The sequence below is a fragment of the Gorilla gorilla genome, chromosome 9 (assembly GCF_029281585.2).
Source record: "Gorilla gorilla gorilla isolate KB3781 chromosome 9, NHGRI_mGorGor1-v2.1_pri, whole genome shotgun sequence".
NCBI classification, from domain to species: Eukaryota; Metazoa; Chordata; class Mammalia; order Primates; family Hominidae; genus Gorilla; species Gorilla gorilla.
Genome location: NC_073233.2, coordinates 71,302,565 through 71,323,712, shown reverse-complemented (window position 1 = coordinate 71,323,712; position 21,148 = coordinate 71,302,565). Strand labels below are relative to the sequence as shown.

The window sequence follows — 21,148 nt, the reverse complement described above, 5'->3', positions numbered from 1 at the left end:
TTTTCAAAGGTACCTTTGGTAGCTTCTATTTGATAAAAATGAGGCAAAAGTATAATACTACCTACAAAGATGATGACTGAAAGTGTGGGAAAAGAAGAGAGTTCCATTTGAAAATGCTGCCACCTTCCTCCGCAAAAGCAAACCAAGTCTCAAACTCATATTTCAACCACCAAGTCCTGTCTCTCAAAGCTAAAATAAGTGTCAAAGAGAACTGAAGATACCACAATATGTTGATTTTTAAATTATCATAAAATGATGGTAAGATGATGATGGTCATAATTGTCATTAATTTTTTGGAAGACAGCAAGTGTTTTATGGAGGATTAAACTATGGGGCCTGAGGTTTATTTATTTATTTATTATAAGTAATTGCTTTTACTAGTATTCTAAAGCCAATTTGCTCACATGACAACAAAAACCACTGCAAGACAATTCACTATCCTGAGGGCCATAAAATTAAAAGTAAAAATTTACAGATATTAGTCAAACTCCCAGTGAGTACCTCAGGAGCTGAAATGTCCATTTACCTCCATTACAATCAGAAATGTCACTAAAATGTACAACTTATTGAGTGACAGATTGTATACCACAGCATTCACTGTGTAGTTGGTCCTGTGTAGTAAATCCAGAATGCAACAAGGAAACCTATTTTTATATTACTTATGTTTAATGGCATATAACCTCGTGATGGTTTTGTTTATTAGCATAGAAAGGAGTCAATAGTTTTTATTACGTTTTCAGAATACATATGTATCTTATTAGAGGGAATTCCTACAATTTTATGTTGTCTCATCGTTCATTTTGATTACAGGTTTAACTTTCTCACAGCACAGCAGGGCTTAGTCGCCCTTGACACAGTTTCTAGTTCTCACACCACTTCCAAATTGCTCAAACCAGAAGCCAGCGATAACTTAGAGTCATCTCTCCTGTTTAGCTGATGGGTTCCCTGCTTTCCTGTTGCTTCCTTTAAATGAACTATTCAGGCATTTGCCTGCAAACTTTAAGTGACCCACACCTGATTTCTTTATATAAACTGCTAGTTGCCATGTATTCCTTTTATTATTATTATTATTGTTATTATTTCAATAGCTTTTGGGGAACAGGTGGTGTTTGGTTACATAGATAAGTCCTTTAGTGGTGATTTCTGAGATTTTGGTTTCTCGGCCAGTTTCTTCATTTCTGCCTCATCTGACCTGGGGACAGAACACTGCCCTCCCAATTCATTATTCTCTCCTTTCCCAGGATCTGTAAGTAGACATCTTTGAGTTTGCTTCTTCTTGTGGTGGTGTACTGAATTTACGCTTTCTGTCTGAAAAACTAGGGGCTGTTTCAGGCTGGGTTTTCCCTAGGACTGCAGTGAGAACACAATGTTAGGCAACCAGTGCCAGAGCAATGGTCAGGCAGACATAAACTGTACGTGGGTCGGAAAAGAGCCCCAAGGGCATCTGCCAGTATAAACAAGCTTCCTGTGTGAAGGTTCCCCTGGTCAAGGGTCAAACAACTAGGCATCAGGCCATCCACTGAAGGAAAAGTATTGCGTGAATCCAGCTCCCATTCATTTTCTTTTTAGGGCAGGGTTTTTAACCACTCTGGTACTGAAATCCAAATTTAGTTGGGGGCTCTCAAAACACTTATTTATTTTTAAAATATTGTGATAAAAATACATAAGATGAGATTTACCTAGAAAACCCCATCGTCTCAGCCCAAAATCTCCTTAAGCTGAGAGATTTACCTACTTAACAAATTTTTAGATACAGTACAGTATTAACTGTAAGCATAATGTTGTACAGCAGATTTCCAAGACATTTGCATCTTGCATAACTGATACTTTATGCCCTTAAATGACAACTCCCTATTCCCCTCTGTCCCCTGTCCCTGAAAACCACTATCCTACTTTCTGCTTCTATGAGTTGACTTTTTTTAGATATCTCATGTAAGTGAAATCAGACAGTGTTTGTTCTTCTGTGCTAGCCCAAGGTTCATACATGTTGGGTATGACTTTTTCTTTCTTTTTTGAGGCTAATATTCCATTATAGATATATAACATATTTTGCTTATTCATTCATATGTAAATGAATAGTTAAGTTGCTTCCATATCTTGGCAATTGTGAATAATGCAGCAATGAACATATGGGAGTGCAAATATCTCTTCCAAATACTGATTTCAATTCTTTTCTGAAGAATTGAGATCCCATAAGTGAGAATACAGAATCATATGGTAGTTCTAACCTCCATAGTGTCTTCATGGTGGGTGTAGCATTTTATATGGCCACCAACAATATACAAGGGTTCCAATTTCTCCATATCCTTTGAACACTTATTATTTCTTGTTTATTTATTTATTTATTTATTTTTGATAATATAATCCTAATAGGTATAGGATACTATTTCATTTTTTATGTGTTTAATCCTCCATAAAACACTTCATATTTTATCTCCTTTTCTTACCTTTTTATCTCTTTTTCTTCCCTAATTGCTCTTGTTAGAATTTCAAGGACTATATTGAATAGAAGTGGTGAGAGTAGAATCCTTATCTTGTTCTTGATCTTAAAGGAAGAGTTTTCAGTTTTTTATTGTTGAGTATAATATTAATACTGGACTTTTCACATTAGTCATTTATCAGTGAGATTTATATGTTCATATGCTCTCATGCTGCTCTTTAGTGCTATTTTTTAAAGTTCAAGGTTTCCCTTTGGAAATAATAATAATGCAGGTAGGGGTGCTGACAGACTCACTCAACTTTTGTTTGTGTGGGAAAGTATTTCTTTTCATTATTGAGGGGATGGTATGCAAGATACAGTAATTTTTGTTAGCCTTTTATTTTTTCATCTCTCTGAACATATCATCCCACTCTCTGTTGGCCTACAAGGTTTCTGCAGAAACCTGCCATCCCCCAGTCATCTTATGGAGGACATTCTCTTAGTATATAACAAGTCACTTTATCTTGCTGCTTTCAAAATTCTCTCTTTTCTTTGATAATTTAATCAGAAAATGGATTAATATGGAATTCTTTTTTACTTTCATATATTTGGTTTTTAGTCTTCTGACTATATTAATTTCACTTAATAGTCTGAAATTCTTAGAATCTGTCCATTTATCCAATTGTCAGTTATATGTCATTGACTTTTTATAACAATCTTTTGTATTGATATATTTTGGAAAGTGTTTTTCTTCTCCTTAAATCTTCCTTCAGGGAAGCTGAAACAAAAGTTGATGAGCATGTATATGTGTGAACTTCAAAAAATGGTGAAATGTGAGCAAACATACAAATATTCTAAAAATGTTAGTGTTTATGGGAATTTTAGTGTCCTTAATTTCCAAAATAATTACATATTGAGTGAAGACAGTATAGTGTAAAAGGAAAGTAATATGGTATAATGGCTAGAAGTGCAAGATTTAATGTCAGATTAGTGTTCAAGTTCTGATTGTACCATTTACTAATTATGTGATCTTTTAAAACATAATTTTACATTTAGTTAAAAAACTTTATTTTTTTTTTCAACTTTCATTTTAGGTTAGGGGTACACATGTAGGTTTGTTACATGGGAAATGTCACAGTGGAGCTCAAATAGCCAAATCAATCCTAAACAAAAGGAACAGAGTGAGAGGCATCACACTACCTGATTTCAAACTACACAACAAGGCTACAGTAATGAAAACAGCATGATACTGGCATAAGAGCAGATACATAGACCAATGCAACACAGTCATTAGATAACAGAAATAAAGCCACATACCTACAACTGCCTGATCTTCAACAAAGCTGACAAAAGCAAGCAATGGGGAAAGACTCCCTATTCAATAGATAGTGCTTGGATAACTGGCTAGCAATACGCAAAATTTTGAAACTAGACCCCTTCCTTTGACCATATACAAAATTCAACTCAAGATGGATGAAAGACTTGAATGTAAGATGTAAAAGTGTTAAAAACACAGAAGAAAAGAGGAAATACCATGCTGAACATCAGCCCTGGCAAAGATTTTATGATAAAGACTCCAAAAGCAATTGCAACAAAACCAAATTGAAAAGCAGGAACTAATTAAACCAAGGAGCTTCTGAACAGCAAAGGAAGCTAACACCAGAGTAAACAGACAACCTATAGAATGGGAAAAAATATTTGCAGGTTATGCATTTGACAAAGGTCTAATGTTTGGAATCTATATGGGACTCAAATAAAGCAACAATAAAACAAACAAACAAACAAACCCATTAAAAATGGGCAAAGGACATGAACTGACAGTTCTCCAGAGAAGACATACACATGGCCAACAAGCATATAAAAAAACTTATAACATCACTAATCATTTGAGAAATACAAATCAAAGCAATAATGAGATAGCATCTTACACCAGTCAGAATGGCTGTTATTAAAAAGTCAAAAATTAACATGCTGGCGAGGTTGTGGAGAAAAGGGAACACAGTAAACTGTGGGTGGGAATGCAAATTAGCTCAGCCACTCCAGCTTTGTTCTTTTTGCTTAGGATTTCTTTGGCTTTATGGGTCTTTTTTGATTTTGTGTAACTTTTAGGACTAAAAAAAATTCTGTGAAGAATGTCATTGGTATTTTGATAGAGATTGCATTGAATCTGTAGATTGCCTTGGGTAATAGGGACATTTTAACAATATTGGTTCTTCTAATCCATGCACATGGGATGTCTTTCTATTTTTTGTATCAGCTTATTGTTTTCATTGTAGAAATCTTTCAGTTCTTTGGTGTAGTTTATTACTAGGTATTTTACTTTTTGTAACGAATTGCAAATGAGATTGCTTTCTTAATTTCCTTTTCAGATTGCTCTTTATTGAAATATAGTTATGGTAATTATGTTTTATGTTGATTTTGTATCCTGCAACTTTACTGAATTTTTTGTTTATTCAGATAGATTTTTGAGAGGGTCTTTGGGTTTTTGTAAATATAAAATTATATCATATGCAAATGAGGACATTTTGATTTCTTCCTTTCCAATATGGATTCCTTTTCTTTTTTTCTCTTGCCTAGTTGCTCTGGGTAGGACTTCCACTACTATATTGAGTAAAAGTGGTGAAAGTGGGCATACTTGTCTTCTACATGATCTTAGAAGAAGAGCTTTCATTTTTTTCCCCATTCTCTATGATGTTAGCTGTGGGTTTGTTACATATGATCTTATTGTTTTGAGGTATTTTCCTTTTATGCTCAATTTGTTGAGAGCTTTTATCATAAAGAGAGAATTTGAATTTTATCAAATGCTTTTGGCGTCTGTTGAAATGATTATATATTTTTGTCCTTGATCCTACTAATGTTATGTTTTATGTTTATTGACTTGCCTATGCAGAATCATTCTTGCATCCTTGGGATGAATCACACTTGGTCGTGATGAATGATCTCTTTAATGTGTTTTAAAATTTTGTTTGCTACTATTTTGTTGAGAATTGTTACATCTATGTTCATCAGTGATGTGTTCTTTTTTGTGTGTGTTCATTTCTGGTTTTGGCATCAGGGTAATGCTGGCCTTGTGAAATGAGTTTGGAAGTATTCCCACCTCCTTTATTTTCTCAAATAGTTTGAGTACAATAGGTATGAGTTCTTTAAATGTTTGGTAGAATTCAGTTGTTCTGAAGCTATCAGGTTCTAGGTTGTTCTTTGATGGGGGACTTTTTATTACTGCTGGTGTCTTGCTGCTGGTAATTGCTCTGTTCATGGTTTGTATTTCTTAATGTGTCAACTTGGTTCAATCAATATTCTATGTGTCAAAAACATTTATCCACCTCTTCTAGGGTTTTCAATTTATTGGCATAAAGTTGCTTATAATAGTCTCTAATGATCCATTGAATTTCTGTGATGTCAGTTGTAATATCTCTTTTTTTATCTTCAATTTGATTTATTTTTGTTTTCTCTATTTTTTTCTTAGTTTGCATAAAGTCTTGTTGATGTTGTTTATTTTTCACAAAACAACTTTTGACTTGTATTTTTTGTATCAATTTCGTTTATTTCTTGCTCTGATCTTTATTATTTCTTTCCTGCTACTAATTTTGGGTTTCATTTGTTGTTGCATTTCTACTTCTTTAAGGTACATCCTAGGCTATTTGAAGTTTTTCTACTGTTTTGAGGTAGGTGTTTATTGCTATAAACATACCTGTTAGTGCTTCTTTTGCCATATCTCAAAGGTTTGGTATATTGTGTTTCCATTTTCATTTGGTTGAAGAAATTTTTAATTTTCTTCTTAATTCCTTGATTGACACATTTGTCATTTAGGAGCATATTGTTTAATTTTCAGGTATTTGTATATTTTTCAAAGTTCCTTTTGTTATTGTTTTATTCCAATGTGATCAGAAAAGATAACTTGATATGACTGAAATTTTAAAATTTCCTGAGTTTTTTTGTTCTAACATGGTCTATCTGAAGAATGTTGGATGTGCTGATGGGAAGAATGCACATCCTGCATTTGTTGAGTAAAATGTTCTGTAAAAATTTATTAAGTCCATTTCATCTATCATGAAAATAAAGTCCAATTTTTCTTTTTTGATTTTCCATCTAGAGGAACTTATCAATGCAGAAAGTTGGTTGTTGAAATTCTCAACTATTTTTGTACTGGGGTCTATCTCTTTAGTTCTAGTAATATTTATATATCTAGGTGCTCCCATGTTGATAACACATATATTTGCAGTTTTTATATCTTCTTACTGAATTGACCCCTTTATCATTATATAATGATCTCCTTTGTCTGTTTTTACAGTATTGATGTGATATCTATTTTATTTGATATCACCATAGCAGCTCCTGCTCTTTTTTGGCCTCTGTTTGCATGGAATACCTTTTTCTGTCCATTCATTTCTAGTGCAGGTGTAATTTTACAGGTGAAGTATATTACTTGTAGGAACTTAAGAGTTGGGCCTTGTTTTTTAACCCATTCAGCTATTTCATGTCTTTTAATTGGAGAATTTAGTCCATGTACATTCAATGCGATTAATAGGCAAGAATTTATAACTGCCATTTTGTTATTTGTTTTGTGGTTACTTTGTAAGTCCTCTATATACCTTCTTCCTTTCTTTTTTGTGTATAAGGACTTTGTGTGGTAGTATGTTTTAACTTCTTGCTTTTCATTTTTATGTATCTATTAGAGACTATTTGCTTTGTTGTTAATATGAGGCCTGCAAAAATACCTGATGATAAATTATTTTTAAGTCTGAGTTATTTGCCTTAATAAGGATGCATACACTGAAGTAGAAAGTTTCTTTGAAGGAATAATAACACAGAACAAGGAGGAGGAGCAAGATGGCTGAGTAGAAGCCTCTAAGGTCATCTTTCCCACAGAAACAGAACATTTAACAATTATCTACACACAAAAAGCAGCTTCATAAGAGCCAAAAATAAGGTGGGAGATCACAGTACTTGGTTTTAATTTCATATCACTGAGACACTGAAGAGGGTAGGAAAGACTGTCTTGAGTTGCCAATGCCAACCCTGCCCATCTCCCAGCAGTGGCTGCCTGGTGCAGGGCATCTCTGTGTGCTTGGGGGTTAGACAGCACAGTGATTGTGGGACTTTGCATTGGGAATCAGTGCTGCCCTGTCGCAGAGGAAAGCAGCACCAGACAGAACTCAGCCAGCAACCATGGAGGGAGCATTTAGACCAGCCCTAGCCAGAGGGGAATCGCCCATCCCAGTGGTCAGAATCTGGGTTCTGGCAAGCCTCACCATCATGGACTAAAGGGCTATGGGGTCTTAAATAAACTTAAAAGACAGTCTTGGCTACAAGGACTGCTATTCCTAGGCAAACCCTGGTGCTGTGCTGGGCCTGGGGTCAGTGAACTCGGGGGACCTGTGATCTAGTGAGACCCCAGCAGCTTGCAGCTCCAGGAGAGAATTCTCCCTTTGACTTGAGGAGAGGAGAGGGAAGAATGAAGAGGACTTTGTCTTGCAACATGGATACTATTTCAGCCACAGTAGAATAGGGTCCTGGGGCCTGCATTCCAGGATGTAGCTCCCAGATGACATCTCCAGACATCTCCAGGGGCAGAAGGAAACGTACTGCCTTGAAGGGAAGGACCCAGGCCTGACAGGATTCATCACCTGCTGACTAAAAAACCTTGGGTCCTGAATAATCATCAGTGGTGGCCAGGTAGTTCACGCGATTGGCCTTGGGTGAGACTCTGCCTTGTGCTGGCTTCAGGTGTGACCTGGCACATTTCCAGCTGTGGTAATTAAGGGGAGACACTCCTTCTACTTGAGAAAAGAAGAGGCAAGATTAAAGGAGGCTTCGTCTTGCAGCTTAGGTACCAACTCAGCCACCATAGGATAGAACACCAAGCGGGGTCTTGGGGTCCATAAATCCAAGCCTGGGCTCTTGGATGGCAGTTTTGGACCTGCTCTGGGCCAGAGGGAAGCCCATTTCCCTGAAAGGTAATTCTCAGGCCTGGAAGCAGCATTCATCACAAGCTGACTGAAGAACACTTAGACCTTGAGTGCACATTGGCAATAAACAGGTAGTACTTACCATAAACGTGGGGTGGTGGTGGCCATGAGATGACTCCTCTGCTTGTGGAAAAGGGTGGGAAGAATGGAAAAGACTTTCTTTTGTGCCTTGGGTGCCAGCTCAGCCACAGTAGAATAAAACACCAGATATTTTTCAAAGGTTTCTGACTCTAAGCCCTGGTTGCTGGATGGCATCTATAGACACATCTGTGGTTGTGGGGAACTTGTGACCATGAAGGGAATAACATGAACCTAGCCAGCTTTGACAACTGCTGACTGTAGAGCCCTAGGGCCTTGGGCAAACCTAGGCAGTAGCCAGGCAGTGATTACTATGGGCCTTGGGTGATACCCAGTGCTATACTGGCTTCAGGTCTGATACAGTGCAGTTCCAGTGGTGGTGGCCACAGAGGTGCTTGTGTTACCCCTCCCCCAGCTCGAGGCAGCTCAGTATAGAGACAAAACCCCCATTTGTTTCAGAGAAAGTAAGGGAAGAGAACAAAAGTATCTGCCTGGTAATCCAGATAATTCTTCTGGATGTTATCCATGACCATGATGTCAGTATATCTGTGGGTCTGCAAGAACTGCAGCATTACTGGCCTTGGGGTCCCTCCTAATGAACATATGTCTGCAGTGATGAAAAACAGATCAAATCACTAAAGTCCCTTTGCATACATGGAAAACTTTCCTAAGAAAGATGTGTACAAACAAACTCAGACTGTGAAGACTACAATAAATACCTAAGTTTTCAGTGCCCAGACACTGATGAACATCCACAAGCATCAACACCATCCAGGAAACATTATCTCACCAAGTAAACTAAATAAGGCACTAGGGACCAATCCTGGAGAGACAGAGATATGTGACCTTTCACACAGAGAATTCAAAATAGCTCTTTTGAGGAAAATCTATGAAATTAAAGATAACACAGAGAAAAAAATCAGAATTTTATCAGATAAATTTGACAAAGAAATTGAAATAATTAAAACTAATGAAGCAGAAATTTTGGAGTTGAAAATGCAATTGAAGTGCAGTATTTGGAGGCTTGCATCGTGAATTTTAGCTCCAGAATAACTGCAGAAACAAAACGGGAATCCTGAAAGGACCCACAGATCCTTTGGAGGAAGCCGACTGCTCCTGCAGGAGCCAGGAGATATCCCAAATACGACGAGTGCCCAAACTGCAGAAGTAGAAAAGGGAGATCCTCCACCCCTGAACACACACCCCCACTGGGGAAACTGAAGGTCTACTTTGCAGGAAGTTTCTGACCTTACCTGGAGCTGAGTTAATTTAGAGAGCCAAGAGAGATACAGAGGTAGAGGAAGCAGCAGGAAAGGCCCTGGGAGCTTGCTGGGCCCCCATGCCAGCCATTCCTGCCTGGCATTTTGTGGGGGGCTGTGGAGAGAGGCAGAAAAATGTCACAGGAAGAAGGACATCTGCAGCTGAACTTTGTAATAATTTGAACTGGATGTTAAACCTCCTGGCCAGAACTTGGGAGAGAGTGCGAATTTGGCCTGCAGACTCCACAGGCAGAGAAAGAACTAAAGCCCTTTTCTCTTGCAGCTGGGAGGTGGGCAGCCTGGGGAAGGTTCTAAAGCCCTGCTCACTCACTGCCTGGAAAACAGACTCGGTGCTGTTAGTGGGACACAATGGGAGTGAGACCAGCTCTTTGGATTGCATGGGAGCTGGGCAAGGCCTGTGACTGTGGGCTTTCCCCCACTTCCCTGACAACCTGCATTACTCAGCAGAGGCAGCCATAATACTCCTAAATACACAACTCCTTTGACCTGGGAACCTCACCCCTATCCTCAACAGCAGCTGCAGTAAGACCCACCCAAGGAGAGTCTGAGCTCAGACATGCCTAGTCCTGCCCCCACCTGATAGCCTTTCCCTACCCAACTTCTGAAGACAAAAGGCATATATTCTTGGGAGTTCTAGGGCCCCACTCACTGCTGTTCTCTCCACAGCTGATGCTCTCTGGAAAGTGCCACCCCCAGCCGGGAGGCCAACCAGCACAAAAATAGAACATTAAACCACCAAAGCTAAGAACCTGCATAGAGTCAATTTCACCCACTAGCCACCTCCACCAGAACAGGTGCTGGTATCCATGGCCGAGAGACCAATAGACAGTTCAAATCACAGGACTCTGTGCAGACAATCCCCAGTACCAGAGCGGAGCCTGGTAGACTTGTTGGATGGCTGGACCCAGAAGCGAGATAACAATCACTGCAGCTCAGCTCTCAGGAAGCCACATCCCTAGAAAAAGGGAGAGTACTCCATCAAGGGAACACCGTGGGACAAAATAACCTGAAAAACAGCCTTTAGCCCTAGACCTACCCAAATGAGAAGGAACCAGAAAACCAACTCTGGTAAAATGACAAAACAAGGCTCTTAAACAACCCCCCAACATTACACTAGCTCACCAGCAATGGATCCAAACCAAGAAGAAATTCTTGATTTACCTGAAAAAGAATTCAAGAGGTTAGTTATTAAGCTAATCAGGGAGGCACCAGAGAAAGGCAAAGCTCAGGGCAGGGAAGTAAAAAATGATACAAGAAGTGAAGGGAGAAATATTAAAGGAAATATATAGCATAAAGAAAAAGCAAAAGAAACTTCAGGAAACATTGGAGACACTTATAGAAATGCAAAATGCTCTGGAAAGCCTCAGCAATAGAATTGAACAAGCAGAAGAAAGAAATTCAGAGCTCGAAGACAAGATCTTCAAATTAACCCAATCTAACAAAGACAAAAAAATAAATAAATAAAGAATGAGAAAATATGAACAAAGCCTCCAAAAAGTCTGGGATTATGCTAAACGACCAAACCTAAGAATATTTGGTGTTCCGGAGTCAGAAGAGAAATCTAAAAGTTTGGAAAACATATTTGGGGGAAAAAATTGAGGAAAACTTCCCCAGCCTTGCTAGAGAACTAGACATGCGAATATAAGAAGCACAAAGAAATCCTGTGAAATTCATCTCAAATAGATAATCGCCTAGGCACATTGTCGTCTATCTAAAGTTAAGACGAAGGAAAGAAGCTTAAGAGCTGTGAGACAAAAGCACCAGGTAACCTATAAGGGAAAACCTATCAGATTAACAGAAGATTTCTCAGAAGAAACCCTACAAGCTAGAAGGGATTGGGGTCCTATCTTCAGCCTCCTCAAACAAAACAATTATCAGCCAAGAATTTTGTATCCAGTGAAACTAAGCATCCCATATGAAGGAAAGATTGTCTTTTTCAGATAAACAAATGCTGACAGAATTCACCATTACTAAACCACTCCTACAAGAACTGCTAAAAGGACCTCTAAATCTTGAAACAAATCCTGGAAACACATTAAAATAGAACCTCTTTAAAGCCTAAATATCACAAGACCTATAAAACAAAAATAGAATTAAAAAAAAAGGAAAACCAAAAAAACCAAGGTATAAATGTGACAAATAGCATGATGACTGGAATGATACCTCACATCTCAAGCTAAGAACGTTGAAAAAAGGTTAGAGGAATTGCTAACTAGAATAACCAGTTTAGAGAAGAACATAAATGACCTGATGGAGCTGCAAACACAATACAAGACCTTCGTGAAGCATACACAAGTATCAATAGCTGAATTGATCAAACGGAAGAAAGGATATCAGAGATTGAAGATCAACTTAATGAAATAAAGCATGAAGACAAGATTAGAGAAAAAAGAATGAAAATGAATGAACAAAGTCCCCAAGAAATATGGGACTAAAAGACCAAACCCACATTTGCTTGGTGTACCTGAAAGTGCTGGGGAGGATGGAAACAAGTTGGAAAACACTCTTCAGAATATTATCTAGGAGAACTTCCCCAATCTAACAAGACAGGCCAACATTCAAATTCAGGAACTACAGAGAACACCACAAAGACACTCCTCAAGAAGAGTAACCCCAAGACACATAATCCTCATATTCACCAAGGTTGAAATGAAGGAAAAAATGTTAAGGGCAGCCAGAGAGAAAGGTTGGGTTACCCACAAAGGGAAGCCCATCAGACTAACAGCAGGAAAAGCATTTGACAAAATCCAGCATCTCATTATAATTAAAACTCTCAGCAAAACTGGCATACAAAGGACATAGATGAATGTAATAAAAGCCATCTATGACGAACCCACAGCCAACATAATACTGAATGGGGAAAAGTTGAAAACATTCCCTCTGAGAACTGGAACAAGACAAGGATGCCCACTCTCACCACTCCTCTTCAGCATATTACTGAAAGTCAAACTGTCACTGTTTGCTGACGATATGATTGTTTACCTTGAAAACACTAGAGACTCCTCCAGAAAGTTCCTAGAACTGATAAAAGAATTCAGCAAAGTTTCCAGATACAAAATTAATGTACACTAATCAGTTGCTCTTCTATACACCAGCAGAGACCAAGTGAAGAATCAAATCAAGAACCAAACCCCTTTTATAATAGCTGCAAAAAAATTAAAATACTTAGGAATAAACCTAACCAAGGAGGCAAAAGACCCCTACAAGGAAAGCTACAAAACACTGCTGAAAGAAATCATGGATGACACAAACAAATGGAAACACATCCCATGTTAACGGATGGGTAGAATCAATATTGTGAAAATGACCATACTGCCAAAAGCAATCTACAAATTCAATGCGATTCCCATGAAAATAAAACCATCATTCTTCACAAATTTAGAAAAAACAATTCTATAATTCATATGAAACCAAAAGAGAGCATGCATGGCCAAAGCAAGACTACGCAAAAAGAACAAATCTGGATCTTTACTTGTGACATGCACAGATCAAGAAATTGGAAAATGTGAAGCAACCTTTATTGAGGTATCATCTTAGTGTTTTAGAGAAACCAAGAATTTTAAAAAATGAGAATATCAACATTTGGTTTTGTGTAAAAGTGGTGTTTGCATTAAAATACTTTTTCAATGAACTGTATAAGCTATGTTTTTATTAAACTACAGTATATCAGTAAGTGTTGCAAAAAAAGAGACTTCCTCAAGGCCTTTAATAGTCAGACTCCCAAAAGCCAATGATAAAGAAAAAATTCTAAAAGCAGCAAGAGAAAAGGAACAAATAACATGCAGAGGAGCTCCTATACATCTGGCAACAGACTTTGCAGTGGAAATTTTAAAGACCAGGAGAGACAAGCATGATATATTTTAAGAGCTGAAGGGGGGAAAAAAGAAACTTTAATCCCAGAGTAGTATATCCAGCCAAAAAATAGCCTCAAACATGAAGGAGAAATAAAGACTTTCCTAGAAAAACAAATACTGAGGGATTTCATCAACACCAGACCTGTCCTACAAGAAATGTCAAAGAGATTTCTTCCATCTGAAAGAAAATGACATTGATGAGCAGGAATATATCATCTGAATGTACAAAACTCAATGGCAAAAGTAAGTACACAGAAAAACACAGAATAGTATAACACTGTAATTGTGGTGGCTAAACTACTTGTATTTTGAGTAGGAAGATTAAAAGATGAAACAATAAAAAATAATGAATAAATTTCAGACATGGAAAATACAGTAAGATTTAAATAAAAACAAGAAAAGTTTAAAAAGCCAGGAGACAAAGTTACAGTGTAGACATTTTATTAGTTTTCTCTTTCCTTATTTGTTTGTTTATGCAATTACTGTTACATTGTGATTGGTTTAAAATTATGGGTTAAAGATATTATTTGCAAGCCTCATGGTAACCTCAAATTGAAAAACATGCAACAGGTACACAAAGAATGAAAAGTAGGAGATTAAAACATATCACCAATGACAGTCATCTTCACCAAAACGAATACAGGAAGGAAGGAGAGAAGGAAGATACTACCACAAAACATCCAGAAAACAAATAACAAAATGACAGAAGTAAGTCTTTTTTTTTAAATCAATAATAACATATAAGGTAAATGCACTAAACTGTCCAATCAAAAGACAGAGAGTTCCTGAATGGATTAAGAACAGGACTCAATGATCTGTTGCTTACAAGACATCCACTGTATTTATAAAGATATACAGACTGAAAATAAAGGGATGGAAATGATATTCTATGCCAATGGAAACCAAGAAAGAGCAGGAGTAGATACACTCATCAGAGAAAACAGATTTTAAGGCAAAAGTCTAAAAAGAGACAAAGAAGGTAATTATATAATGATTAAGAGCTAATTCAGCAAGAGAATATAACAATTGTAAATATATACACACCCAGGTATATAAAGCAAATATTAATAGAGTTAGAGAGATATACCCCAATACAATTATATTAATAACTGGAGACTTCAACTTCCCACTTTCTGCAATGGACAGATCATCCAGACAGAAAATCAACAAAGAAACATTGGACTTAATCTGCATTATAGAACAAATCGACCTAATAGATACTTATGAAACATTTCATCCAATGGCTGAAGAATATGCACTTTTCTCCTCAGCTCATGGGTATTTCTTAAGGATAGACCATATGTTAAGCCACAAAACAAGTCTGAAAAAAGTCAAAATAATTGAAATTATATTAAGTGTCTTATCTGGCCACATGAAATACAAGTAGAAATCAATAACGAGGAATTTTGAAAATCATATCAACACATGGAAATTAAACAATATGCTCCTGAGTGCAAGTGGATCAATAAATAAATTAAGAAGGAAAGTTTAAAAGTTTCTTGAAACAAATGATAATGGAAACACAACATATCAAAACCTACGGGATACAGCAAAAGAAGTACTAAGAGGTATATTTTTAGCTATAAGTGTCTACATCAAAAAAGTAGAATAAACTGAAAGAAACAACCTCATGACACATCTTAAAGAACTAGAAAAGCAAGAGCAAACCAAACCCCAAATCAGCAGAAGAAAATAAATAATAAAGATTAGAGCAGATGTGGATAGGAAGAATCAATATTGTGAAAATAGCCATACTACCCAAAGTAATTCATAGATTCAATGCTATTCCCATCAAGCTACCAGTGGCTGTCTTCATAGAATTAGAAAAAACTACTTTAAATTTCATATGGAACCAAAAAAGAGCCCGTATAGCTAAGACAATCTTAAGCAAAAAGAACAAAGCTGGAGACATCATGCTACCTGGCTTCAGACGATAACCAAAAGTTACAGTAACTTAAGGTTACAGACCCCAAAACAGCATGGCACTGGTACCAAAGCAGATATATAGACCAATGGAAAAGAACAGAGACCTCAGAAATAACACCACACATCTACAACCATCCGATCTTTGACAAACCTGGCAAAAACAAGCAATGGGGAAAGGATTCCCAATTTAATAAATGGTGCTGGAAAAACTGGCTAGCCACATGCAGAAAACAGAAACTGAACCCCTTCCTTACATCTTATACAAAAATTAAGATGGATAAAAGACATAAATGTAAAACCAAAAACCATAAAAACCCTAGAAGAAAACCTAGGCAATACCATTCAGGACATAGGCATGGGCAAAGACTTCATGACTAAAACACCAAAAGCAATGGCAACAAAAGCCAAAATTGACAAATGGGATCTAATCAAACTCAAGAGCTTCCACACATCAAAAGAAACTATCATCAGAGTGAACAGTCAGTCTACAGAATGGGAGAAAATTCTTGCAAGCTACCCATCTGACAAAGGCCTAATATCCAGAATGTACAAGGAACTTAAACAAATTTACCAGAAAAAACAACCCCATCAAAAATTGGGCAAAGGATATCAACAGACGCTTCTCAAAAGACAACATTTATGTGGCCAGCAAACATGAAAAAAAGCTCATCATCACTGGTCATTAGACAAATGTAAATCAAAACCACAGTGAGATACCATCTCATGCCAGTTAGAATGGTGATCATTAAAAAGTCTGGAAACAACAGATGCTGATGAGGATGGGGAGAAATAGGAAAACTTTTATACTGTTAGTGGGAGTGTAAATTAGTTCAACCATTGTGGAAGACAGTGTGGCAATTCCTCAAGGATCTAGAACCAGAAATACCATTTGATCCAGCAATCCCATTACTGGGTATGTACCCAAAGGATTATAAATCATTCTACTATAAAGACACATGCACACGTATATTTATCGCAGCATTATTTACAGTAGCAGAGACTTGGAACCAACCCAAATGCCTATCAGTGATAGACTGGATAAAGAAAATATGGCACATATACACCATGGAATACCACGCAGCCATAAAAATGGATGAGTTCATGTTCTTTGCAGGGACATGGATGAAGCTGGAAGCCATCATTCTTAGCAAACTATCACAGGAACAGAAAACCAAACACTGCATGTTCTCGCTCATAAGCAGGAGTTGAACAATGAGAACACATGGACACAGGGAGGGGAACATCACACATTGGGGCCTGTCGGGGGTTGGGGGAAAGGGGAGGGATAGCATTAAGACAAATACCTAATGCATGTGGGGCTTAAAACCTAGATGACGGGTTGATAGGTGCAGCAAACCACTGTGGCACATGTATACCTATGAAACAAACCTGCATGTTCTGCACATGTATCCCAGAACTTAAAGTAAAAAAAAAATTACAGCAGAAATAAATTAAATTAAAATAAAATAAATAACACAATACAAATGATCAATAAAATTAAAAGTTAGTTTTTGAAAAGATAAACAAAATTGACAAACATTTAGCCTAACTAAACAGAGAAGATCCAAATAAATCAGAGATTAAGAAGGAGACATTGTAAATGATACCACAGAAATTCAAAATGTCATTAGAGGCTACCATTAACAACTATATGCCAATAAGTTTGAAAACTTAGAAGAAATAGATTAATTACTAGACACGAATAGCATACCAAGGTTGAACCATGAAGAAATTTAAAACCTGAACAGAGTAATAAAAAATAATGGGATCAAAGCTATAATAAAAGGTCTTTCAGCAAAGACAAGCTCTGGACCTGATAGCTTCACTGCTGAATTTTATCAAAATTTAAGGAAGAACTAATGCCATTTTTATCATATTATTCCAAAAAAAAATACAGGAGGAGGGAATACTTCCAAACTCATTCTATGAGGCTAAAATTACCCTGATACCAAAATCAGACAAAGGCACATTAAAAAAAGAAACCTACATACTAATACCCCTGTTGAACATTGATGCAAAAATCTTCAACAAAATACTAGAAAACCGAATTCAACAACACATTAAAACAATGATTAATTATTACTAAGGGGAATTTATCCCACAGATGCAAGGATAGTCCAACATATGCATATTGGTTAGCATGATATATCATATTGACCAAATAAAGGACAAAACCATGTGATCATTTCCACTGATGCTGAAAAAGCATATGATAAAATTCAACATCCATTTCTGATAAAAAAAAAAAAACCTCTTGAAAAACTGGGCATAGAAGAACACACCTCAACATGATAAAAGCCATAAACGACAGACTCATAGCTGGTATCATACAGAATGGAGAAAAAATGGAAAGTTTTCATCTAAGATCTGAAACACAAAAGATGCCCACTGTCATCTCTGTTATTCAACATAGCCCTTGAAGTCCTAGCTGGAGCAATCAGAGAAGAGAAAGAAATCAAGGACATTCAAATTGGAAAACTTGAAGTCAAATTATTCTTGTTTGCAGATGATATAATCTTATATTTGGAAAAATCTAAAGACCCCACCACAAAGCTATTAGAAACAAGAAATAAATTCAGTAAAGTTGCAGGATACAAATTCAGTGAAGCTGCAGGATACAAAATCAACAAATAAAATCAATAGCATTTCTATATGCCAATAAGGAACCATCTAAAAAAGATCAAGAAAGTCAACATGCTTACAATAGTTACAAATAAAATAAAATACCTAGAAATTAAGTTAATAAAAAGTAAAAAAACCCTCTGATGAAAACTATAAAACATTAATGTAAGAAATTGAAGAGGATTAAAAATGGAAAGATAGTCCATGTTCATGGATTGGACAAATCAATATTGTTGAAATGTCCATACTACCCAAAGCAATCTACCGATTCAATACAATCCCTATCAAAATACCAATGACATTTTCCACAGAAATAGAAAAAACAATCCTAACATTTAAGTGGAACCAAAAAAGACCAAGAATAGTCGAAACTATCTGGAGTAAAAAGAACAAAACTGGAGGAACCACATTACATGACTTCAAATTATACTACAGAGCTATAGTAGCCAAAACAGCATGGTACAGACATAAAAACATAGATCAGTGTATGCTTAGGTCAGTGTAACAGAATAGAGAACCCAGAGGTAAATCCAAACATCTATAGTCTATTTCTTTTTGAGAAAGGTGTCAAGAATGTACATTGGGGAAAGGACAGTCTCTTCAATACATGGTGCTTGGGAAATGGAATATCCATATGCAGAAGAATGAAACTAGATCCTTATCTCTTACCATATACAAAAATAAAATCAAAATGGATTAAATTCTTAAATCTAAGACCTCAAACTATGAAACTGCTACAAGAAAAAATTGGGAAAATTCTCCAGGATATTGGACTGGGCAAGGATTTCTTTAGTAATACCCCAGAAGCACAGGCAACCAAAGCAAAAGTGAATAAATGGGATTACATTAAGTTAAAAAAATCCTTCTGCAAATTCTTTGAAACCAAGGAGAACAAAGAGACAACATACCAGAATCTCTGGGTTGCAGCTAAAGCAGTGTTAAGAGGGAAATTTATAGCACTAAGTGCCCACATCAAAAAGCTAGAAAGATCTCAAATCAACACCCTAACATCACAACTAAAAGAACAGGAGAACCAAGAGCAAACAAACCCCAAAGCTAGCAGAAGACAAGATATAACCAAGATCAGAGTGCAACTGAAGGAGACAGCGATACGAAAAACAAAAAACAAAACAAAACACAACAAAAAAACAAAATCATCAACAACAACAACAAAAAACCCTAAAAAAACTGATGAATCTAGAGGCTAGATTTTTGAAAAAATTAATAAAATATATAGACTGCTAGCTAGACTAATAAAGAAGAAAAGAGACAAGACTCAAATAGACACAATAAAAAATGGTAAAGTGGATATCACCACTGGCCCCACAGAAATACAAACTACCATCAGAGGATACAATAAACACCTCTATGCAAATAAACTAGAAAATCTAGAAGAAATAGATAAATTCCTGGACACATACGCCCTCCTAAGACTGAACCAGGAAGAAGCTGAATCCCTGAATAGACCAATAAGTTCTAAATTGAGGCAGTAATTAATAGCCCACTTGCCAAAAAAAAAAAAAAAAAAAAGTCCAGGTCCAGGTGGATTTATAGCTAAATTCTACCAGAGGTACAAAGGGGAGCTGGTACCATTTCTTCTGAAACTATTCCAAACAATTGAAAAGGAAGCACTCCTCCCTAATTTATTGTATGAGGCCAGCATCATGCTAACCTGGTAGGGATAAAAACCTGGCAGGAATACAACAATAAAAGAATACTTCAGTCCTATATCCCTGATGAACATTGGTGCAAAAATACTCAATAAAATACTGGCAAACTGAATCCAGCAGCACACAAAAAAGCTTATCAACCCCGATGAAGTCGGCTTCATTCCCGGATGCAAAGCTGGTTCAATATAAGCAAATCAGTAAATGTAATTTATCACATAAACAGAACTAAAGACAAAAACCACATGATTATCTCAATAGACACAGTAAAGGCCTTCAATAAACTTCAACATCCTTCATGTTAAAACTCTTAATAAACTAGGTATTGAAGGAACATACCTTAAAATTATAAGAGCCATTTATGACAGACCCACAGACAATATCATTCTGAATGGGCAAAAGCTGGAAGCATTCCCCTTGAAAACTGGCACAAGACAAAGATGACTTCTTTCACCATTCCTATTCAACGTAGCATTGGAAGTTCTGGCCAGGGCAATCAGGCAAGAGAAAGAAATAAAGGGTATTTGAATCGGAAGAGAGGAAGTCAAATTGTCTTTATTTGCAGATGAAATGATCCTATATCTAGAAAGCCCTATTGACTCATCCCAAAAGCTTCTTAAGCTGATAAGCAACTTCAGCAAAGTCTCAGGATACAAAATCAATATGCAGAAATCACAAGCATTTCTATACACCAACAACAGACAAGCAGATAGCCAAATCATGAATAAACTCCCATTCACAATTGCTGCAAAGAGAATAAAATACCTAGGAATACAGCTAACAAGGAAAATGAAGGACCTCTTCAAGGCGAACTACAAACCACTGCTCAAGGAAGTCAGAAAGGACACAAGCAGATGGAAAAACATTCCATCTTCATGGATAGGAAGAATCAATATCGTGAAAATGGCCATACTGCCGAAAGCAATTTATAGATTCAATACTATTTCCATTAAACTACCATTGACATTCTTCAAAGAATTAGAAAAATGTTTTAAAATTTATATGGAATGAAAAAAGAGCTCATATACCTGGGACAATCCTACATCTAGGCAACAGTATTCAGGACATAGGGATGGGCAAAGATTTCATGATGAAATCACCAAAAGCAATTGCAACAAAAAAAAATTGGCAATGGGATCTAATTAAATTAAAGAGCTTCTGCACAGCAAAAAGAAAAAAAAAACTGTATCATCAGAGTGAACAGGCAAGCTACAGAGTGGGAAAAAATTTTTGCAACCTATCCATCTGAAAAAGATGTAATATCCAGTCCATAAGGAACTTAAATTTACAAGGAAAAAACAAAAAACCCCATTGAAAAGTGGGCAAAGGACAT

The 21,148-nt window shown here is 36.6% G+C and overlaps 1 protein-coding gene and 1 long non-coding RNA gene across 2 annotated transcripts in view; one reads left to right on the top strand and one right to left on the bottom strand.

Annotated features, from left to right (window-relative positions):
- SLC22A9 (solute carrier family 22 member 9) overlaps positions 1-21,148 on the bottom strand; it is a 42,537-nt gene that overhangs the window by 5,605 nt on the left and 15,784 nt on the right. The gene's annotated exons all lie outside the window — the stretch shown is intronic.
- LOC134756452 (uncharacterized) overlaps positions 1-21,148 on the top strand; it is a 67,534-nt gene that overhangs the window by 31,950 nt on the left and 14,436 nt on the right. The gene's annotated exons all lie outside the window — the stretch shown is intronic.